At 34.6% G+C, this 12010-nt stretch overlaps 1 protein-coding gene across 2 annotated transcripts in view; it reads left to right on the top strand.

Moving 5' to 3' along the window:
* Window positions 1-12010, top strand: part of ZPLD1 (zona pellucida like domain containing 1) — a 509293-nt gene that overhangs the window by 455251 nt on the left and 42032 nt on the right. The gene's annotated exons all lie outside the window — the stretch shown is intronic.

The raw sequence follows: 12010 nt of genomic DNA, 5'->3' as shown, positions 1-12010 counted from the left end.
CTATGTAATTTTACTAACAATTGTCACCCCAATAAATTAAAAAAAGGAAAGAAAAATATGTTCTAAAGTTTTTAAGGATTAATATTCAATTAAAGCCATAAATAACCAAATCTAGCTATTCTTGAAAACTTTAAGTTTAAGTTGTGACTTTTTGTCTGTAAATCTAGTAGATATTAACAATCACTTTTAATGGGCCTTTGAGAAATATTTGCTTTTATATGCAAAAGTAGTTAATGTACTGAAAAGGAAATCAAACACACTAAGTTTGTATTAAAGGTAGTTTAACATATTTAAAGAAGTTTAATTATCTGTTGTAACCATCTCAAATGTTTAACTAATGCTTAAAAATAAAAAAAAATAGATTTTTAAACTTGTTCAATCTATATTTTCATAAATATCTCATTTTATGTAATGTCAATTTTACATAAAAAGTCTGAATTGTTTACTCAGTTACATATCTTAAATCTGAATAAAAGGGCTAACGTGTTAGTCAAATTCTCTAACACATTTGAATTACTAAAAATACCAATACATGTAGATTCTTTAGCACAAGAAAATGATTCTCTAATTTTCGATTGTTTTAAACACTTCTATGTGTACATATTCCTGGGGTTAGAGACGCTAACCCACTTGGAAAACAACTATCTTCTAAGCTAACTATAATTTCTTATTATCCAAAGGTTTTGACTGGGACAATTGGTAGATTCTTATTTTTAACCATCATGCAACATAGCTTTATTTATTTCCTATATAAACTCATGACGAATTAGAGAAGAGGTTGGTCTTATTGCTGTTACAGCCCACATAACTCATCGAGCCCATATACTCCGTATTTCTAACGTTCTTTAGAGTCACATTATACATTACCCAGTTCTTCTTTTTGTGACCCCAACCATGCAGCTTTTAACATTTGATTACATTTTGCATTTTATTGTCTCTTAAGGTATTTGAATGAATCTCATTCAGCTTTAAGTATTTCTCATTTTGACAGAGTCTTTTATTTTCTCACATTCTTTTGTCCTGGTAAGACCATAGAATTCTTGCTGATGAAAAATGATATTAAACCAGTGGGATTTTCTATATTACAAAAGACTAAAGGGATATAACAACCTAGATGTAATGCATAAACCTTTGCAGTTGTATTATCTCTTTGATCTCATTTTTTGGATCCTGGATTGGGGGGGAGACAAGTATAATATATATTTTTGGTGAATTGTGGAAGTCTGAATATGGAATGTTAGATGCTATTATGAATTAATTGTAATTTTCTTGAATTTGGTAATGGTATTGTTATGTAGAGAAGGTTTTTTTTTTTTCTTGTGAGGTGTGTGCTAAAATATTAAGGATCAAAAAGTCTAAAACTTAATATCAAATGATTTAACAATCACCATCACCATGACAGATAGACAGATGGATAGAAAAAACAAGACAAAAATATGAGAAAAATAATATCTGATTGGAATCTCCATATCTCAGTGTTGTGTTAGATGCAGTGGTAGCCTCAGCTTCTGAGAGTGTAACCCAGATAATATAGATCTCACTCCGAAGATAGTAATCTATTCAATTGTGAGAAGAAAAACTAGCTGTGAAGAGCTCTTGGATAATGTGTGTCTCTGTACATGGTTTTGTACATAAAATTCATTTGCATCATGGATACATCCAAATGAAGTTTTTCTTATTTCTCATTAAGTGAACTCAAATTACCCAAGAGATTCCTTTTTGTCCATGGCAGGAAACATCTAATCTTGCCATTTCAACATAATTTTGGTTTAAAAATTAGTTACTGCTGGTTTAAAATTTAGTTTCTCTGGGGTTAACTATTCAGTAATACTCAAAATTCACCTCTCCCTTCTCCTAACCTCCTTGTGTTTCATGTGTAGTTAAGGAAGGGGGAGATAGAATAGTGCACATAAGAGCACAGACTCTGGAGCCAGATTACCTGGGTTCAGATGTTATCTCTATCACTTTGTAGGTGAGTCACTTAGAGTAAACTACCCCAACTCTCTCTGCTTCAGTCTTCTCACCTGTGAAATAGGGACAATTATAGTACCTATCTCATAAGGTTTCAGTAAGAATTATTTAATCACTATTTAAATAGTGATTAAATAATATTTATCAATAATAGTTACATAAATAAATCATATAAATGTATGTAGTTAAAATAAATAGTAGTAATTATTGCATACAATAGCTACTTAAAAAAAAATGATTGTCCTGGAATTGGTGAGGGTATGTGTCCATTTACCAACTTGTGATCCTAACTGGACATAATGTATAACTCTTACCTGTTTGGTCTTTAGGTATCACCACTGCCCTTGCTGTGTCCACCATAGCTGGCATAACTTATGATCTCTCTTCTCAAAATGGTGAAGGCACAGTGGTTTATACTATCTCCTACCTGAGATTATACCTCCTCCCTTACGTATATACTCTCTTACTGGTGCTATGGAATGCACAGCTTCTAACATTATTCTGCTGTCCCCTGGCTTTGAGCCATCCATCTTGCATCTTTCCACCTCCTACTGGCTTCCCAGCAAGATACAACATATCTTGACTTTTAATTATCTTCTCTATCTCCCTTGAGGGGTCCTGAAAGCTGTTGAAGATATCTCCAGGACAGTTGGAAGATCATATGGGGAGCTACGTCAAGCCTTCTCTTTGTCTAAATCTGTCCTATTACTGTTGCCACTCAATCTGACTTCCTAATGTTGGCATGAGCACTCTGACATACACTTCCTACCAGATTTTGGACAAAAAGCCAGCATACGTTCCTTTTGCCTATAGATTCCATGTGTCTGCCTGAATATTTTTATCTAAAGTAGGGAGCAGAAAGAAAACCCCACATCAGAGTCTAAACACTCTTGCTTTTCCCACTTCTCTCCAAGCTCCTTCATGTGAGGCGGAGCATTTCATATATGACGTATCCTCTCTCACATCTTCTCTGGGGACTTCAGTACAAACTAAGTGCTCAGTTCTCCAAGCCTCGTGCTTAAAGTTAAAGCCCAAATGTTGGAGAGCCAAAATCTCTTTTGTCTCTAACGGGCAAAATTTTGGGTTTTTTTATGGGTATTTTCTCTACTTTGAGTTTAACACAAGAATATTTGAAAGTCAGAATTAGGCAATATATTTCTTTTCATCTAGATTCTACTCTCACCTTCTTCAAAGGGTGGGGCAACAGAAATGATCAGGAAGAAACTTACAATATTATCTATTACTCATGAATTCCATATAACAATAGGAAATTTATGCAATTTCAGGGGTAATTTTGACTATATGAGGTAGCTATAGATTCTAACCGTTCAACAAGATGCTACCCCTCTGACGGTCAGAAACATTCTCCTGTCAGTACATATTATATTTATATAAGACCCTCTGTGATAAGCAGCAGAGGCTTATCCTTGCAATTTAAAATGAGATTGCTATACTGCCTCTTATTATGTGTTCCATCTTTTATATGTCAGTTTCTGTATAAAAAAATTAGGTCCCCATGCATTTGGCTCTAATCCACTGATATCTCGGTCTCTTCTCCATCCCTGTTCATATTCCAGTAAGTATCTCTTTCATTTTTTTTTAATATTTCCAATCTATTTTACTATTTACAAATAAAGCCTTAAGATAGAGGCAACTTCTTTTTTCTCTTTAAGCCTCATTTTCTTAATTAATTAATTAATTAATTTTTATTCAAGTTTATTGGGTGACAGTGGTTAGTAAAGTTACATCAGTTTCGATTGTACAATTCTGTATTACACCACCTATATATCACATGGTGTGTTCACCACCCAGAGTCAGTTTTTTTTCCATTTCAATATATATGCTACTGTTTACCCGGTTGACCAAGACAAATTGAGAGGCACCTTTGACTCCTTTCTCTTACTCACTCTGCACCTAGAATTCAACACCAAGTCCTGTTATTTTCTAAGTTTGTTTACTTCACCCCACTCATAGTATTACAATCCTAGTCCTCAACTTAAAGACCTTCAATTGCTTGCCATTCCATTTAGGAAAAATGGTGCACCATGGTCTCCTTGCCTGTACTTTCAGAACTTTCTCCTGGCACTTTCCTCCTTGCTTGGTGTCATTGACCTTCTTTCAAATTTCACACACACAAAATGAACTCTTTTTACTTTTTGGGACCTATCGTTATGTAGTGAGCTCTACGTGGTATGCTTTTCTCCAGATTCCATCTCACTAATTCAAATTAATCCTTCAATTCTTATTAACGATTGCACTTCTCAGAAAGCCTTTTCTTAACACCTCCCATTTAAATTAGGATCTCTGGTATACTTTCTTGAAGCATCTTCTACTTTTCTTTCATAGCACTTACCAAATATATTTTGCAAGTATGTTTTTAAGCATGCAGTTATGAGTTTAATGACCATTTCCTTCTCTGGTTTGTAAACTCTCTGAGAATAAGGATCACGTTTGTTTTGCTCAACACTGGATTCCCAGTGCCCTGAGTCTGACACTGAGAAATTACTCAGTATGCACTGCTGGTGGGATTGCAAATTGGTGCAGCCACTATGGGACACAGTATAGAGGTTCATCAAAAAGTTATAAACAGAAGTACCTTATGACCCAGAAATTCAATTTCTGGGTATTCATCCAAAGAAATCCAAAACACTAATCTGAAAAGATGTATGCACCCCTATTTTTATTGCAGCATTATTCACAATAGCCAAGATATGAAAGCAACCTAAATGCCCATCAATAGATGACTATATAAGTAAGTGGTACATATATATACAATGGAATCTTACTCGGCCACAAAAAAACAAAAATGAAATCTTATCATTTGCGACAACATGGATGGATCAAGAGGGTTGTATGCTAAGTGAAATAAGTCTTTCTCTAAACAAATACCATATGATTTCACTTATATGTGGAATATAAAGAACAAAATAAATGAACAAACAAAACAGACTCATAGATACAGAGAAAAAACTGATGGTTGCCAGATGCTCAGAGGGTTAGGGGGCTGGGTGAAAAAGGTGAAGGATTAAGTACACATGGGAAATTACAAAGTAGTCACAGGAATGTAAAGTACAGCATAGGGCATATAGTCAATAATATTGTAATAACTATGTATAGTGCCAGATGGGTACTAGACTTATTGGGGAGATCACTTCGTACATCAAATAAATGTCTAATCACTATGCTATACATTTGGAACTAATAAATAATATTGAATGTTACCTGTAATTGAAAAAAAAAGAAAATTAAATAAGGAGCTACTCAGTAAAAATTTGTGGAATGAATGAATGGAGAAATGTCAAATAGTGGGGTGTCAATAAATAGGTGTTCTTTTATTCTTAGCCAAGAATCACCAAGATCTGAAATTATCTTTCCATTATCATTATTGTTGCCCTTACAAATAACTGTGATTTTTTGGAAGTGGGTTAATATTCATTCAGAGTATATCAGCATGGTGTCCCTTCTGATTGGCTGATTCCTGTACTATGCCTGCTCAGAAATACTTTGTATATCATCTCTATTGAGAAAGAAATATATTCATTCTGAAATAATCATAATATAGTTGTTTAATTAATTAGAAAGAAATGGGCATTTAAGATAGTTAAGTCATTACTTTATTATTAATTTATTATCATTGTACTTCATGAAAGGAGGAAGTCAATATACTAACATCTTTGAAGCTACTTCCGAAGAATAAAATGTACATGTATCTTGAAAATGAACCTGGTGAATTATTAAGAAAAAGCTTTTAGAGTGACTTAGTTGAATCTATCAATATCCCAAAAACTAAGGTGCTAGAATAAATGTTCTAAACTAAACACTGCAGATCATTTAAATGCTATAGATTACTCAAGAAAACCCTGAACAGAAAGACAAATGAGAAAGGCGAGCAAAGGGAAATAAATAAATACTCACTTTGTGTCAGAGAAAATTGGAGTAGGTTTTTCTCTTAGGAACAGCTGTTAGCATTCATATTTCCTTTATGGTATACAGCAGCATCTTTAGAGTTATAAAATTTCTGAATATCTTTTTCATGGCAAAAGGTATTTCTCTCTTTGAGGCATTATTCTGAAAAGTACAGGTATGTTTTATTCTTTGTTTAGGAAGACAAGGACACTGTGTTAAAGAATGTATATGTATACAATAACGGATATTTCTGATGAAAGTTTTATGTTTTCATTTTCCTCTGAATATATATGTTGCCTCTAATGTTCAAGTGCAACATAGAAAGTAAAGAACATAGAGCTTCAGTCTAGACACCACATCATAAAACATGTTTCTTTATTAAATAGTCACAGTCTCCAGCACTTTAAAACTGATGATTTTGGAGAGTGAGCTAAGATGTCTTTTTTCTAGAGGCAAGACCATGGAACACTGTTAGATGTAAATGAGTAAGACAGCTGCCTACCTATACAAGTTTGGTGCCTCTTTGCCCCAGAACTTACCTGGGTCCTGTTGGTTGCTTCTAAGGCTGGAGTAGGACTTTATTCCTTTAACTTAAACTTTGATCTCTGTTAAAGTACACACATTTCTTTTCCTCCCCTTTCCTTGGAACTCTTTATATGATTTGCAGTCATTTAAAGCTTAATGCAGTGTTTCTGATCTTTTCTGAGGAGCAGGCTTGGGTGGGTGACACGGAAGCACCAGGAATGAGGTTATGACCTCTCAAAGGGCCAGCAAGCCTTTGCAGAGTATCCGATCAATAAATGAGGGCGAGGGCTGAGAATGGGAGGATTGGGGCCATTACAGATGATGCCAAAGAGCGCGTTTCATATTGTTGTGAATCTGTACGACAAAACAATCAGATTTATTTTAGTTGAAAAAAATGCCTAAATCTTAGACTGATTTTTAAACAAACATTTGAAGAAATGATGTTTGGTTTGAATTTTCTATTTTTCTTTCCCACTAGAATGGTATGATACATACTGGCCTACATGAAGGCAATAAAATCAAAGAAGTTTGAAACTTTGATAAGTTGTCAAACCCATTTGTTTTTGCAAAAGTTATTTTTCAAGAGTAGATAAAGGCATTTTTGAAAATGTTCACTTTTTTTCTCAGGTCACAGGGGTGCTATTTAATAAATTACTTTTCTTGGGCACTAAGACCCACCTTTATTCATTTGAAAAGGTTAATGTAGCTGTTCAAAGTGTTCTAGTTATTCCCAGAGAGTAATTTATGCACTAAACATCTATTTTATTTGGGAAATGGCTAAATGAAAAAAAAAAGGTGAAGTACAAATTAAAGACAAGTAGAGCTGGTAGTTCATAACTGAAGTTGTTTTTTCCCCTGGGCTCCACTTACATAGATTGATTTATATCCCTGACCACCCCCATTTACAATTTCAATACTCTGTCCCCTTTACCCTATTTTTTTTTTTTTTTTTACTTTATTTTTCTCCATACCACTTATCACAAATATACTATTTTACGTATAGGGTTTGTTTTCTTCTGACTTCCCTGACTGCAATGTAAGTTCTGTGCAGATAAAAATTTTCTAATGACAGTGCCTCAGCTTCCCTGGACAGTACCAGGCACATGTAAGCAATTCAATAATATTTGGTAAATGAATGTAGGAATAAATCGCTATGTATTGATCAAATGTACCAAGTAATTTCCAATTTTCCATTTGACTTCTTGTTATAATGATCACTTTCTGGAAGGCAGTACCATTTAATAGTTGAGGGTAGTTTCTGGATTCACTGTGGATTGAATCTTGATTGTAACACTGGTTGTCTGTTTAACCTTGGACAAGTTACTTAGCATTTTTTGCCTTCGTGTTCTCATTTCCCACAAAAAGGAGAATAATTTACCTATCTCATGCTTATAAAATATGTGTAAAGTGCTTAAAAAACAAAAGTGAAGTACATTCTGGTACATAGTCAGCCCTTAAACCTCACTAGTACGGTCATTAAATCAATTTGTGAAAAGAATAATATTCTTTATGAACTCATTGCCTAAGTGAAATACAGCCATGGTAATTATGCAGAAATTAAAAATATCTTGCTTGGAATCACTTAGTTCAAAGCATATTTTAAATATACATTACTAATATAATTTACTTTCTGAAAATTAGGACATTAATTTTATTTATTTGACAAACTCCAATTAAGCCAAACAGAGTAGTATAATAATTCCAAAGGTCAAGCTTGTCTTTGAAGTCGGCCCTACCATTTACTGGGTCTGTGACCCTGAGTGAGCCCATGAGAAGCTTTAGGCTTTCATTTCCACATTTGTAACGGGTTAAAAATTAAATCTGTGTTAGTAGCTGAATATTAAACACAGCACAGTGCCTGGAACATAACGGATCTCAATAAAAGGAAGGTAAAAAAAGATTATTAAATATATAAAATCTCGAGAATGATGTTTGTGACAGAACTATATCACTTTATATAAAATTGGGTGAGAATTGAAAATGAAATTATGTTTTTCTGACTTCAAGTTCAATCTTAAGGAAAGAAATTAGAAATTTATATTTTGGAAGTTATTTTAAAAAGAAAATTTAACATGAAAAATATGGAGATAATTGCCTGCAAATTACTTAGTCTTTCCTTTGTATTGCTAAGTATAAAACACAGAGCCTATTAGTACCAGTTTAAGAGATGTGCTTGCCTCTTTTTAAAAATCAATATTTCTGAATGCCTTAAAACTCAATGTGGTACATACAATCCTCCTCTTCTCCTATCTTCATCGATATAAATTTATGAGAGTACTAAGTTAAGAAGCATGTACAAAATTTTGTGCATACATATCTTCAAGGTTATTATTATCTACAAATTCATTATTAGTATTTTGTAATATTTGCTGTGTTAGGCAGTGTTGTACACCATTGTTAGCACCAAAGTAGGGGTGTTGGTTCCTGTACTTGGTTATAGTGGAGAAGATGGGAAATGCTTCTGCTCAGGTTCTCTAACCAGAATTTGCTGGGCCCACAATGGGACAGCAAGCACCTCACGTCACCCCACAGTGGACCACAGAAATCAGGTTCTGCCTTGTGATATGAAGCTCAATTAAGTTTTTTAGCCAGGTCAAGACTGGAGTATCCATGTCTCGAATTGTAGCCCTCCCACCTCGCCCCCAGGAGCTACGGAGCCTGAGCCAAAAAGACATTATACTTTGAGTGTAAAAAGTTTCAATACAGTCCCTAAATCCCAAGCATCCCATTTTAGAAAAGAACTTTAGGAACTATGGTAATGTAGCTTCCCCAAGCTTGCTACTGTGAGATGATGCTCAGGTTTTCTCTGTGCAGGGGAAGTGTTGGAGACACGATTGGGAACAGGAGATGTGCAACTTAATAGCTCATCATTTGTTTTAATTTATAGGTAGAACATAAAGAGCCTCCAAAGTCTTGAAAATGCCGTAAGCACTGCCAATGCTATAGGGATAAAAATGTGGATTTTGCCTATACAAGAGATGTAGGTGTCCTTCTAAAATGCCCTGCTTAATGTATACTAATACTAAAATACAGACCAGTACAAATAACATTATAAATGTAATAATGTGATTTAACGATTCAGTATTGTCATTAGTCCACAAGACACCTTTGTGTTGAGTAGTCTAGCTTCAGAACATGTGGCTTAGCCAAAGAAGCACAGGCCCTGTAGCCATCTCTCTCCACTGGATGCCCTTGTGCAGGGTACAACTTGCACGTCAGTATGTAGTGGGTCTGAAACTAATATTTCAATGCCTCTGTATGTCAACACTATGTTATGTTCTTTATGCACTTATAGTTTACAAAGTCTTACGATCATCATCTTGATTTTCAAGTGACAAAGAGAATGACTGATGGGAGGAATTGGGTCCATATCTGCTGATATCAAAATCAATTGTTAAAGCAAACTGCCTTCTACTGCTACCATCTTTTCTTAAAAAAAAAAAAAAAAAAATGTTAAGTGTTTTAATCTCCATGACAGTGCTGGAGGTCCTGTTCAAAATGTGAAGGGGAGAGGCATATCTCTTTTGAACAAACTCAGATTGGATCTAAAGTTGTAAAGCCAAGACTTTATTACTGCTATCAGTAGCCTGTTTCAAATAGCTGAGTTTCTCATCCATTTTTGGTAAATACAGAAATGTCCAGTTTAGGCTGTAATAATAATACTCTTTTCACAATGAGGACTTCCTCTTCCTTTTTAAAAAAACAACTTTCTCCCTCATGTGCCCATGTTATAAAATACATCTATTAAGCATACAAAACTTAAAAGACTAAGGAAACAACTTATGATAAATGGCAACTTCCCCCTGCCCCCCCATAAAAAACCCACACTGAGTTTATTTAGTAACAGATATTTAGGTAATTTATACAGTAAACTTTGTTATCAGAAAGACCTGAAGTTGAATTTTAGTTCATCTACTTGTTTTCCGTATCACTTAAACTTCCTGAGACATTTTTCTTTCTCTCTACCTGGAGTAATAATTCAAATATAATCCAATTATTAGAAGGAATGTGAATGAGAGACTATAGGTAAATGGTCTGGCACACAGTGCCTTCTATGTGTACAGTGTGCACTCATTAAATGTTGTTTTTGTCCATTAGAGAACATAAAAGCTAGAAAGCATTTCAGAATAATAAAATCACTCACCATCGAAAATTCCTGACTCTGTGAATCCCTAGGGGTGGGAGACATCTCTAAATTGAAGACAACAATGTGGATCTAGAGTTCCCAATGCCTTATGGGAATGCAGGGGACCGACCATAAGAAGGGAGTGGCAGGGCATGAGACAGGTGTGTGTGATGTGGCATGTACCACTTAGAAACAAGCTGCTCTGTTTCCTACTAGTCTTCCAAAGAGTCCAGAATAGCAGGGCTGGCTTAGTCTACTTGAAGTGTCTTGAGGATCTAGATAATGAAGGTGTAGGTATAGCCAAGAGAGCCCAGAGTCTGGATCAGCCACTTGTGTGAGACTTTCATTTAGGGACTCTCCTAAGGGATCAGAACTAACCAGGCTGTGGCTGTTCTCCCAAAAGTCGTTAGGTTTGTGCCTGAGTATTATGTTACAATGCTGAAGGAAGGAAGCTCCTTTGAGTTAACAGTTTTTTCAGTCTATTTTAGAGAGTAAACGCATACCTTACTTGCCCACATCCTCACCAAAGTGACTTCGTTCACCATAAACTTGTTATATTAAAATGATGATTCAAAAGCAAAATGTATTTCCTTCCTTTTGCTAAAGATGTGATTAATCATCTAAGGGTAGATCTTTAAGGACATCTAAAATATCATTTTCCCCCCAAAACCCCAAGCTTTTAAAATGCACTAAATTATTTGAACAAACCTTTACAATTTTATTTTATTTTTGCTTTTTATGCCTAGACCAAAACCACCAACCCAAGTTTTGCTTTTTTTTTTTTTTTCTTTTCTTTTCAGTGAAAAGACTGTACTCGAAGAATAAGTTGGGCACTTCTGGAAAATGTTTTAACTTTATCAGGCCAATAAAAAGGCATTGAGGAAAAAAAAATTAAACACCAGCCTGACAGGTGTTTAAGTATTAAAGTCAATTTATATTTGTTTGTTCAACCCACATTGACAACTTAAAAAAAATCACCATCCATTACTTTTTCCTAAGAATTCAAAGTTTTCATGTGTCCATATCAGTTCTTATTAACCACCAATGACCAGTCATTGGAGGAACACTGGTGTCATTCCACACATAGTATTTTTCTGTTCTCCATTTTGCTTTATTCCTGTGTTTCCTGAGAAAATGATACACAGACCACTGATTTGGAAAAATAGTGGTAGTCAGGAATTCCTTTGTTGAAGGGAAGTTTTTCCTGACATTGTTTGGTCATCAAGAGTATTGAGAATTCTCTGAAAATCAAGTATTAAGTGTTAAATTCCTCTGCTTTTATATATCTTGTTATTTTCAAGTGTAGAGTTGTCTCCAAATTGGTCCGTCTGCCTAGCTATGCTGTTCTAATCTGCCAAATACTTGGTTTGAGTTCTTCCTATTTATCATAAATAATTTTTCTTTTATGAAGTTTATGACTTATATGTTAGCTCTTCCATTACAAAAGCCTAGTTTTGTCACCCTGAGTAAACTGAAGCCAAA

Source organism: Rhinolophus sinicus, chromosome 17 (assembly GCF_057876585.1).
Source record: "Rhinolophus sinicus isolate RSI-liver-muscle chromosome 17, RSI-T2T, whole genome shotgun sequence".
Taxonomy (NCBI): Eukaryota; Metazoa; Chordata; class Mammalia; order Chiroptera; family Rhinolophidae; genus Rhinolophus; species Rhinolophus sinicus.
This window is presented reverse-complemented; position numbering and strand designations above follow the sequence as displayed.